Below are 12,411 nucleotides of genomic sequence, written 5' to 3'. Positions count from 1 at the left end.
AACTTGATTCGAGGAGGAATCTTTTCAGCCTTCGAATCGGGAAGCCTTTTGAAAATGACTTCCATTTTGTCCGATTTGTTTCCATTCTAAAATAAATTCTATAGTATTTAAAAATCCGTACTTTCATCTCTGTTTTGAGAAACAAGGGAATAAAAGTCCATACCTACATTATTTGTTCTTATTTTTATAAAAATAATTAATATAAAAATTAAATTAAATGTTTTGAATTGCTTTTTCAATATTAGTTCTTATTTAATTTTCAAAAGTTGTTGTAGTCAATAATTCAACTACCAAAATGGGCCTTCTTGCATGGCACCCCCTGACCTTGTCTCTGACTGCCAATCAAATAAAAATGAAATTAGAAATTTTAGTTTGAATTATTTGCCACATTTTATGGGAAATTAAAGAAAGAGCGTAAGGCAGAAAGAATCAAAGCAGCTAACTTATAGATGACTCCATTGTAAAAGTGCTTTTGCAACCTCTCCTTTTGTTAAAGCAATGAAGGAATTTCTCAACTTCAATCCTTCCCTTTTTTATCTTTTTTTTAATCCTCAAGTGTGATCCTTGTTTTTTTAGAAAAAAAAATTAAGAATTTGTTGGAAAACTATTTTTAAGAATAGTTTTATGTTCTTTAAAATAAAAAAATATAGAAAACATGTTGGATAATAAAAAATTGTTTTGTGATTTTATTTTTAATAATAGAAAATATAATGTTTTTATATAAAATATTTTTTAATTGTTTTTGTTGTTTTTATTTACTTTTTTATGACCATTTTAATAAATTATTATATAAACATATAGAATGATTAAAAATAAAACATTAAATATAAAAAATATTTTTAAAACATATTTAAAAATATTAAAAACGGATTATTTAGGTTTTAAAATAGACTTTTATTTTATAAAAATGATAAAACAATTTTAAAAACCTATTTTCTAAAACTATTTTTTAGAATTGTTTTAAAAAACAGTTACCAAATAGATTTTAAACCTCCAATAAAAAACATAAGCATATACAAAGGGACAAAATTATTTTACCAAAGTCCTTTTCAACATCTTTGCTCCAATATCATTTTAGGGGATAAAGCAAGGGATTAAGTTCATAAATCTAATGAATAAAATAAAAAAAATAAGGATTGTATTGGTTTAATTGATAAGTGAAACGCTTCGTTAATAATAAATCTTGCTAAACTAACCATTCTGATATTAAAACATGATTCATAAATATTAAAACATGCCCATAATAAAAAATCATCGTTCATGATCACATGTTAAACTATCGTGAGCAGACACGTTACTATCATGTCCATAAAATCCACAAATCATACTCGGGAATTAAGTTGTTGATATCATAACCGATTGTGATAATCACATCATATTATAGTCATATACAAATACTTTGGCCTATATTAGTGGAACCTTACATTTGTAAATTTACGAGCATTGTTTTATAAACAAATTCAATGACCATCATATGCGTCACGTAATTAACATGATACTTACCTTAAAGACAAGTACAAGGTAAGGACCAAAAAATGAGATAATCTCCAACAAGTTGTATATCCTAAACAATGTGAGACAAACCAAAAAATGATCAAAATCTCATATTTAGCCAATTTAATCTCATTTTACTTCTTAACCTGTATTATCCTAAAAAAATTATCCAAAACTTCCCATTAATCATCCAAATAAGTTTCAAATGCATACAATCAGTTTTTAGAAGCCATTTACTTTGACTTGAATAAAATAGAAATATAAAAAAATATCACAACTCAAAAAGCTTTGTTTTATACAACATCAAGATTTTATAATAAAACTTAATCAACATCCCTAATAAGCAGCCAACATTGCTAAAAACACACACACAAAACCAAACAAATCAATCAGAGGCAATAAAAAAATCACCCAAACAATACAGAAAAATTAAGTGTGTTCTAAGATGTTTCTATTTAAAATATTTTTAATAAAAGTGTTTTTTTTTCATAAATATTTTTAGGAAAATCATATATTGAGTGTTTATCCGAAAAATATTACTAACGATTTTTTAATGCTATAAGTGACTTTTCAGATTTTTATAAATATTTTCTAAATTTGTCAAACACTTAATTTTTGTTTTCAAAAATATTTTTTTACACTAAAAACGTGTCGTGGAATCATTATCAAACAAATTCTAAGTTCTTGACAATTATACTAATAATCCTTTTATTTTTTTGGAATTATACTATGCTCCCCAATGCTTAACGTCCATCAATGAAAGTATGAAATGTTTGAAATTGATAGGAAGTGTCCAAAATTCCTAATTAGTATAAATTTCTTTTTTTTGTAAAGAGTAGTGTATAGAATGTTTCTAGGTTGATACTTAATTATAATATTAGACTTTTTTATAGAATAAGGAAGGTTGTTGGAAATATCTCTATAAATATTCTAAGTCATTAGGGGAAAAAAGTTATAAGATGGGGATGGGTTTGTAAATACTATACGAGATGGATAGAATGTGAAAAAAAACGGGAGGTACCCGGTAGAGCGAAAGGGTTTATGGTAGGGTATGGATACAAAGAGGAGGAAACATGGGGTGTTTCGGAAACCCAATAATTGTATCTGGTTCTATCATTTGTAGTATTCTCTATTGTATAGTGGAATTTTTTTTTCTTATTTGTGGTCATAGACACAATTGGCAAAACCACATTAAAACCTCATATATCATATGTGATTGTTTTATCTTTGTGTTCTTTAATCAACCTTGTTTGCATGAAAACTTCCATTGTCACAACAAATTGGTATCAAAGCTTGGGTTGAAGACTTCTAGAAGAGTAAAAGATCATAGAACACACAAGATGAAAATAAAAGGAATTTTCGGTGAAGGTGGAGTCGATTGCTCTCTCGTGGTGATATGATACAAAAAAGTTTGTGTCATGGAGAGTTTGAATATTGACTTCCTGGAATTTGGTCAAAGGTGGAGATTGTTATAAAGTGTCTCAAATTACTAATTAGTATAGATTCATTGTTTTGTAAAGAATTTCACATAGAATATTTGTAGGTTGATATATTATTGTAATATTAGACTTCCTTATAAAATAAGAAAGGTTGTTAAAAATATCTCTATAAATATTTATTTTAGGTCACGAGGAAAAAAAAATTATGACATTGAGATACGAGATAGATAGAGATGTGAGGAAGAACGGGAGGTGTCCGATGGAGCGAGATAACTCGTGGTAGGGTATGAACACAAAAAGTAGGAAAACATGAGATATTTCGGGAACTCAATAATGGTATTTGGTTCGATCATTTGTAATATTTTCTATTATATAGTGAAATGATTATTTCTTATTCATAAACATAGACATGATTGATCAAACCACATTAAAATATCGTGTACCATATATGTAATTGTTTTATTTTTGTGTTCTTGAATTAACCTTGTTTACATAAAAACTTCCACTGTCACAAGATAAATCTCCTTAACAATAAACCAAAACATGACATTTTGCCTTTGGTAGAATGAAAAGAGTTAGTAAAATTAAAAATTCCCAAAATTAAAGTCTAAAGTTCACTTCATCTCCATAATCCAAATGCCCTAGATTCAACCCCAACAGAAGCTGTGTGATGAAAGGCATAAGGAAAATCAATAGCAATGCCTCTGCCCCTCAAAAGCTTCTCTACGTACTTTACACAATCATCATTTCTATCACTACTGCCCTCCCCTCCCTAGAAATCTCTTATCCATTGAAATATAATGCTATCATTCCCTTTCTTCCACTAGGGCAAAAGCCCTCAATTACCAAGATGATTATAATCATTTCTTTGTTTTCTTTGCTTCCTTCTAGAATATTACGAAGTGAACCAACACATAATTTTGATTCAATATTTCAACTTGTTTTGTTTTTAAGAATGAAATGAATTGTTTGTAGAATTTGAAGGTTTTCACTTTCTAGATATTAGAAAATCCAGTATTGAAAATTATTTATTTATTTATTTATTTTTGTGACATATATATATATGTAACGAAAATTAATTTTTTTCAATGGGCCTCTTCAAATTGTAAGTAAGTCCAAATAATAATTACACAATTGATATTTCAATTGGGCTTTGTCGATTCTAGGTACATTGGGTTAGATTTATGAAGTGTGAAGATTTTTTCATTTACAAAAATTAAAGTTTTTTCTTTTTTCCTTGCAAACACCAATGAATTTGGCTCCATTAATGCTCCATTTAGTAATGATTTTAGGAAACATTTTTAGACTAAAAATTGTTTTTAAATAGAAATGAAAAATAGAAGAAAAAAATATAAATAAAAAATAGATTTAAAGTTAATAAATTATTTTTATATCAAACTTAAAACTTATTTAATTTATTTTAACTTTTTGATAGAAATGTTACTTAATTTGAAAATGTATAAGTTTATAATTAATTTGAATTATATTTAATTTTCTTTAATATTTTCCCCGGAAAAATTATTTTTCTTCATATTTTTTTTTCTTAGTACTTTGAACCCAAATATAACTATAGAAAGAATGTGCAATTACACTCCTAGTTCTGTGATGGAAGGGAGGGAGGGTCCATGTAAAGTCATGTAGTCATACTAAATAATTAAAATGGCAAAATTTACAAAAATATTGATAATCGGTAATTAAGGAAATATTAGATGAAAATTCAAAGAAAAAATATTAATAAGACCAAAATTTATCCAAACACATAAAAATATTGAAAAAATTAAAAAAAAAAAAAAGAGTTAAAATAAATAATAAAACAAGTTATATTAGTAAAAAAAATGCATGTTATGACCCTTGATTCATTGTTTCTCCTTTTTCTTGTAGTGTTGTTTTAATGAAGAAAATAATATATAAAAAATATAATTTGTAATATTTAATAATAATATCAAGTATCTCATGAGAAATATGAACTTTCACAAAAAAAGTATAAAAGTTCTTAGGATTATAAAAATTATATAAAGGAAAGTCTTAAAATTATAACTAAATTTGGTTATTGGAAAATTTGGGAGAAAATACAAGGAAAGAAAGTACAAAGAAAAAATAGAAAGAAAGAAAAAGTAAAGGAAAATAAAAAATAGATTAAAATTTGATAAATTATTTTTATTTGCTACTTCAAACTCATTTTATTTATTTTAATTCGTCAATATAAAAATTAAATAATTTAAAAATACATAAATTTTTAAGTAGTTTTAATTATATTTTATTTTCTTTGATATTTTTAATAAGACAACCAAATATGAAAAATCATTTTCCTTTACAATTTTTTTTTTCTTTCCTTAGCATTTTTCCATAACCAAACATAACCTAAATTTTAAGAACAATCATAACCAAATTTGAAGTAATATATGAAAAAAAAAAAAAGATTTGAAGTGAATTATCTCACGATAATGCCACATCCATCATCTCTGAGGTCTCATTAACCTTCTTAACATATTCCACAATTATCTCATCCACAATTTTCTTAGTATCATCATCCCTTCATATTCATCCATCCTTTATAAAGTGCTAACATTTTTACCATTTCAACTTGTTACTCATGTACTTCTCGAGATGTTTGATTGTGTCGAAATCCCATGTTTGCAGCAACATTCTTCATATGCAAAATCATGCTCAAAATCAAGTGAATCTCGTTGTTGGGACCTTGATTGCTCAACAAAGATTATTTGTTGTCTAGTTTTAACTCGTTTCCTAACTTTCAAAGTTTGAGATTTTTAATCTTGGAGCCTAATAATTCCAACATGGTTTGACACCTTCCTTAGCCATGCTATGGACCCTGGGAGGGGCGTAGTGTAGTGGGTGTACTAAATGAAAGCCAAGATAAAAGTTGAGTAGCAGGCACTCAGATAAGATCACGCACAACCCAGCACAATAAAACTACGATGCGTACTAATGCATGCTATCTTTTTCTTCTAGGAAAGTATCCAGCAAAAAATGTTAAATAAAATAAATTTCCCATATTTTTAAATTTGTTTAAAAATAATTAAAATTAAAATGAAACTCAAGTGTTTTTAAATTATTTAATTTATATGAAAAACTAAAATAAGTGAAATAGGTTTAACTATTTTATCTTTAATTTTTCTAAAATATAAGAATAATTTATGGACTTTAATTTTTTTTTTTTTTGCTTTTTTTTTTCTTTTTTTTTCCTCACATTTTCCATAAAATTTTCCAATAACCAAACATACCTCAAAGGAAATAAGTATTGCATAAATAATTAATTAGGATACTTGAGGCTTGTTTGGAAACTGTTTTTAAGAATAGTTTTTTATTCTCCAGAAAAAAAAAATACAGGAAGCATGGTTGACAATCAAAATTGTTTTTTGTTTTATGTTATTGAAAACAAAAAATATAATGTTTCCAGACAATATCTTTTACTTATTTTATAGTATTTTCACTTGTTTTTTAACTTTTATTTTAATAAACAACTATACAAACATGTGAAATGATTAAAAATAAAATACTAAATTTAAAAAATATTTTTAAAATATATTTAAAAATATTAAAAATTGGATAAAAATATTTTAAGTTTTCAAACATATTTTTGTTATACAAAAATTTTAAAATAAATTTTAAAATTATTATGAAAAACTATTTTTTTAAAATAATTACCAAACAGTGGACCCGTATTTCGTTCGATGCAATCCCACTCGATGGCGAAACTCGTTTTTTTTTATTTTTTTGGTGGAAATTCGATTTTTATAAAAAGACTTGGAGTCGAAACTTATTTATTTATTTATTTTTAAAGAGAAAACAAAATAAGAAATAAAAACCCTAACTGTGACTTCTTATTTGAAAAAGCAAGTCTGTGAAAAACCGAGTTGGGTGAAGTCAGGTTACTTGTTGGGAAGGTACGATAAAAGACTGAGTCTCTACTAAATAGGATGAGACAGATGTGGCAATTGATGAGAAATTAATGGATACCAGTGAAATAATCAAACAATAAAGCGAATCATGCATAAGAATAAGCAAAGTGAGAATGAGATTGTACCTTAACAGTGATTAATAGTGCGCTATCATAGAAACAGGGTTAGCTAAAGTATAAAATCATTACATATGTATCAAATAGTAAAACAAAGATCAAGTAATACTCATTAAGCATAACAGTGGACAATCGAAAAAGAAAACTCATATGTAGGGCCCCCCACCAAAGCCCAATTGATTTCGCATGAATTAATACCATAAATTCCATTGTTTTTGAATTATGAAAATCATTATTGCTTATTTAAAATCAAGAGAAATAGAAAAATTATTTTAAAATCAAAGAAAGATTTATGAAGGTACTTGCCTGAAAGGAAATGTAGCAAGTTTCTTAAAAAAATTAAGTTTTGGTGACTTGGGATTTTAATGAAGAAAAGAAAAAAAAATAACAATAATAATGACAAATAAATAAATGAATGAATAAAATAAAGTAAAATAATAGAATAAATAAACAAATAAATAGATAAAAGATGAATAAATTAAATAATTAAATCATATCAATAAACAAATTAATAAATAAATTTCTAAAAATTAAAACCATTTGAAAGACAAATTTATGAAAATCAAGGTTTTAAAATAAGTGTGAGAGATTAAAAAAAATGAGAACATGTGACCTTTGGGATCGCATGCTGAGGGTGGTCATGCATTCTCATGTGAAAGCAAGGTCTCGGATGGAATCAAAATTATTTGAAAATCTAGAGTTTTGCAAATTAGTTGAAAATTGAAGTCTAAAAAATTATTTGAAAATTGCAGTTTTAAAAATTAAATTTAAAAAAAAAATGGAATTTTGAAGAATGATTTGAGAATGGAATTTAAAAATAACTATAATAATAATAATAATAATAATAATAATAATAATTATTATTATTATTATTATTATTATTATTATTATTATTAAATAAATGTGAAATTTTGAATTTTGGAAATTGAAAATTAAATTTGAAAATTGGAATTTTGAAGAGTTATTTAAAAATGAAAGTTTTAAAAATTAAATCTGAGAATCTGAATTTCAAAAAATTATTTAAGAATGGAAGTTTGAAAATTAAATTTAAGAAAATAGAATTTTTGGAAATTTAAACTTAGAAATTGGAACTTTGGAAAATTATTTGAAAATGGAATTTTTAATAACTAAATTTGAAAATTGGAATTTTGGAAAAATAATTTGAAATTGGAAGTTATGAAAATTGGAACTTAGAAAAATTACTTGAGAATAGGATTTCTTGAAAATTAAATTTAAAAAATTGGAATTTTGAAGAATTATTTGATATTTGAAGTTTTGAAAATTAAATTTAAAAATTGGGATTTTAAAAATTAAATTTGAAATAAATTGGAGTTTCAAAAATTATTTAAAAATTGAAAAATGAAATTTAAGAATTGGAATTTTGGAAATTAAATTTGAAATAAATTGGAATTTTGAAAATTATTTGAGAGTTTGGAGTTTTAAAAATTAAATTTAAGAATTGGAGTTTTGAAAATTAATTTTGAAAGAAAATAGAAGTTTGAAAAATCAAATTTGGAAATGATCTGAGAATTGAATTTTTTTAAAAAATAAAATAAATAAATTTTAACACCAAAAGATGAAGAAAAACTTAGAGGATGACATGTTAAAGGTCATGCATGGCCATGTAGGAGTGGGGCCATGTAGTTGAGGAACCATCTTCGTGAATCTATGATGACTTCCATGCATCTACTCTAAACTTCTTCATTTCCCACTACTCAATTCAAAAATCATAGATCTTTCCCCACAGCCCACCAACCTTTGGCACAATACCCTATGCAAACTCCCATAATTGTTGGATATTTCATGCACATAAACTTTATTTTTTTAGGATATGATTGATTAGAGATAAAGAAAAAAATCCAGAGCCAAATATCCTTGTGACGTCCCTTTAAGTAGAACCTTTAGAACCATATTGATTTAAGTATTCCGTTTTACTTGAGAGCGAAGCGGCAGACGCATTGGCCATTTTTGCATGGCGAGAAGCAACGACAGTTTGGGAAGGGAAAAGAATTCTCCTATGCAAAGCACCCGCAGCTCATCTCAGAAACATTTTCTTAGCAACTCTGTTTTTTGCACTCCCATTCGCAATAAAGTTATCATCTCCATCGAACCGATTTTCCGACGGGAATGCGAAGGTGGAATCGGCTGGGAAGGTTACCACATCCCATGACAACTGGTTCAGTTGGCGTGCGTGTGTTTGGAGCATCTCAGGTGGGTATGTAGGAGCTATATCGTCTAGGTCCATGATATCTGCGATCCTCGCATTTCCCCGGATCCTCATCCTCGATTGATTTTCTCTTAGTTTCTCGTGCTTTCTTTTCATTTCTCTCATCCCTTTCACTCTTATTGTTTTTGCAGATCTCACACATTCCTTTCCTTTTAGAGCAGCAAACCATCAGCAGGAAAGCAAAAGCCAAAAGCACAGCTCCACTCGTTTTCACCAAACCCCAGATCAAGCAATCCACCAACCACAACAAAAATATAGGAATGACAGCAAAGACGGTAATTAGAGTGAACAATGAGGATTGGGCAAATAGGAGAACATGAAGCACATAAATGTGCAGAGCCTCACTAACAAAAGAAAATAAGCATGAGTCTCACATGTCAAGTTCAGAAACAAATTCATGCGTCAATCTTGTATGGGGAAAGGCAAAGAAAACCCAAAAATAGAGCATGCACGCAGAAGACTGAGTTCAACAAAAACAAACAAATAGCTCTTCCCATCCACACCAAAACAATAAATTGATGTTCAGAAAGACAGCTGAAAATGAGAATAAAACAGTGTAAAAATGAGAAAACCCGAAGCTATAGTAGTCATACCTGGAAAGCCCTTCTCAAGTAAAGAATTGCTTATTCTAGCTCCCATCTCTCAGCTTTTTCTCTGGTAATCCTTCAGACCTCCTATATTTTTCTCTAAAACTTTCAAAATACCTCCCTTTGCCAATTTCTTCCACCCCGCTCCCTCTATATTTTATTATGAGTCAAACCTCACCTGCCCCCAAACTCCTTCATGTCTTAGGTGGTGTTTGTTTTTTTACTTAATTCTAAATAGAGCCTTAATACTTAATAGTATTAAATATTAGGTTGTTTGTTTTTGTAGTATTTTATTTCTATTAAGTATTAAAAAGTAAAAAAAAACCCATTGTGTTATTTTTTCTATTTAGAAAAAGTCACATATTTTGGTTTTTTCTATTTAGTAAAAAGTTTATAATAAGTCATGAAAAAGTAAAAAAACAAACAACCTAAATTCTAAAACTAAATAATTTTCAGCAAAAAGCCAAAAAAACAAACACCACTTTAGTCCCCTTAATCATTCGATTCACCTTTTTTATTTTTTATTTTTTATGCAAGTCTCTATCGGCTCCATGCTCATATCAGACCATCATTTTCCTCTATCCCGTTCTAGTCATCTCCTCTACCAGCTACTCTAGTTGCTCCAATGCTTCAAGGAAAAGTCTCGTTTACCCGATCCCAATGAGGGGTGGTAAAAAAAAGAGAAAAAGCCTTTGGTCCATTTAGGGGTCTACACAAACTTCTCTCTATGCAAATAAGATAATATTTTTTAATCTATTGCTATAAATATACATTAGGAGTTAACGCAAGGGGAGCACTTTAGGGATGTTTATCGCTTCTACTTCCTCCAATGAAAAATATTACATTGAAGGAGATGTACTTTTCTTGCTAATTTATGCTTCCAATGACCTCTTTATCCATTTCTACTAATTTTCATACATACAATATTCTATTATTAAAAGATTTTTTTGGGCCCTACAAATAGTATTGGCTCCACGTCACCTCTCCCAAATAATTAAATTGTTCTTGTTTTAAATTTTAAAATGTCTATTCAAGTTAAAATAATGAAAAAAAAAAGGTAGAGATGGGTGAAGTGACAAAGATAATTTATTTTATTTATTTTCCAAGTTTTATTTTTTCTTAATGTGAATCAAACACGTCACCCATATTTTTTTAAATATTTGGTATAACCACTCAATCTTGGAAGACGCATGAAAATAAAATTTTGCTTCCAAAAGCCATTCATTTCATACAATGAATAAATAGTAGATTTGTTAAAGATGACTTTCCACCTCATAACTTTAAAAAATCACTCTGATTTGATTTTTTACCATAAAAACAAACTTTATTTTTTCTTTTATAAATATTAAAAATAATTGCAATTTGGCTTGGAATTTATCACATTTTGGTAAGTAAGTAAAGTTTGTCTTCCAAAAAAAAATATATATTTTAATATTTTTTATGTTACATTCTATTAATAAATAATAATTGTACATTTTGTATACTATTTTAATTTTTATATTTTTAAAAAAGATTACATTTAATGATACTTTACATAAGGGTGGAGTGATAATTATTTATTTATTTATTGGGAAAAATGGGTTTTGAATTACTAACATGAAAATACATAGAAAAATGAATTCTAAATTTTTTAAATCAGTATTATTTTTATCTATTAAAAAATAATTTGAAATATGTGCATTATTTAATGAGTCATTTAATTATTATTTAAAATATTATTTTTACTTGTCATGTTATTATCTATTGATAACTAGACCTCTCTATATAGATGTTTTCATTTCTTTTAAATTTATTATTATTTGGGATTCTTTTATATTTATTATTATTTGAGATTTTTTTTACCTTAACACCTATTTCAAAAAGTTGAAACTTTTTTTTTTTCTCCATGAACACACATTCTATAACCACATTAGAAGCAGTGAAATAAAATTCTAAATAATAAAATAATAATAGTAATAATAATTATAATTATCCTATGAAGGATAACATTTATATGAAGGAGTGTAGCTGTCAATTAATTTTGATGATATGACAAATAAAAAAGACATTTTATGAAATAATTAAATGACTTATAAATATATATATTTCAAATTATTATTTTTTAAATTATTAGGTTTTTTTAAAAAAAAGTATTTTCATATTACTGAATCAAATTTCATTTATTGTGTATTAAAAAACTTAGAATGAGTTTGATAGTAATTTTTATAAAAAAATTAGAAACACTTTCTAAAATTTTTAAAATTACTGTCAAATACATTCTTAAGGGATTAGAATAATTTATTTTCTCTATTATTTATATCTCACATTTTTATTATTTCTCCATTTTAAAATAATTTATAATAACTTTTAAAAGATATTTAAAAAAACTAAAGCATTAAATACTTTTTACTATCTCATAGTTTTAAAAAATTAAAATTAATTTTTAAGGACTTAACATAAAAGTTATTATATTTTATATAGAAATTATTATTTATTATAAAAATGGTAGAAACAAGATGGGTAAAAAATGGAAAAGACTAGGGAAAAAAAGGAAAATAAACAAATTATACAGGCCTTGGATGCATTATTTGAATACATCCGAGTAATTGTTAAGCTAGAAAGCAGAGATGAATTATTGTCGAAGTGTCG

This window comes from Vitis vinifera, chromosome 10 (assembly GCF_030704535.1).
Source record: "Vitis vinifera cultivar Pinot Noir 40024 chromosome 10, ASM3070453v1".
NCBI classification, from domain to species: domain Eukaryota; kingdom Viridiplantae; phylum Streptophyta; class Magnoliopsida; order Vitales; family Vitaceae; genus Vitis; species Vitis vinifera.
The sequence above is the reverse complement of the archived record's forward strand: the minus strand, read 5'-3'. Positions refer to the sequence as shown.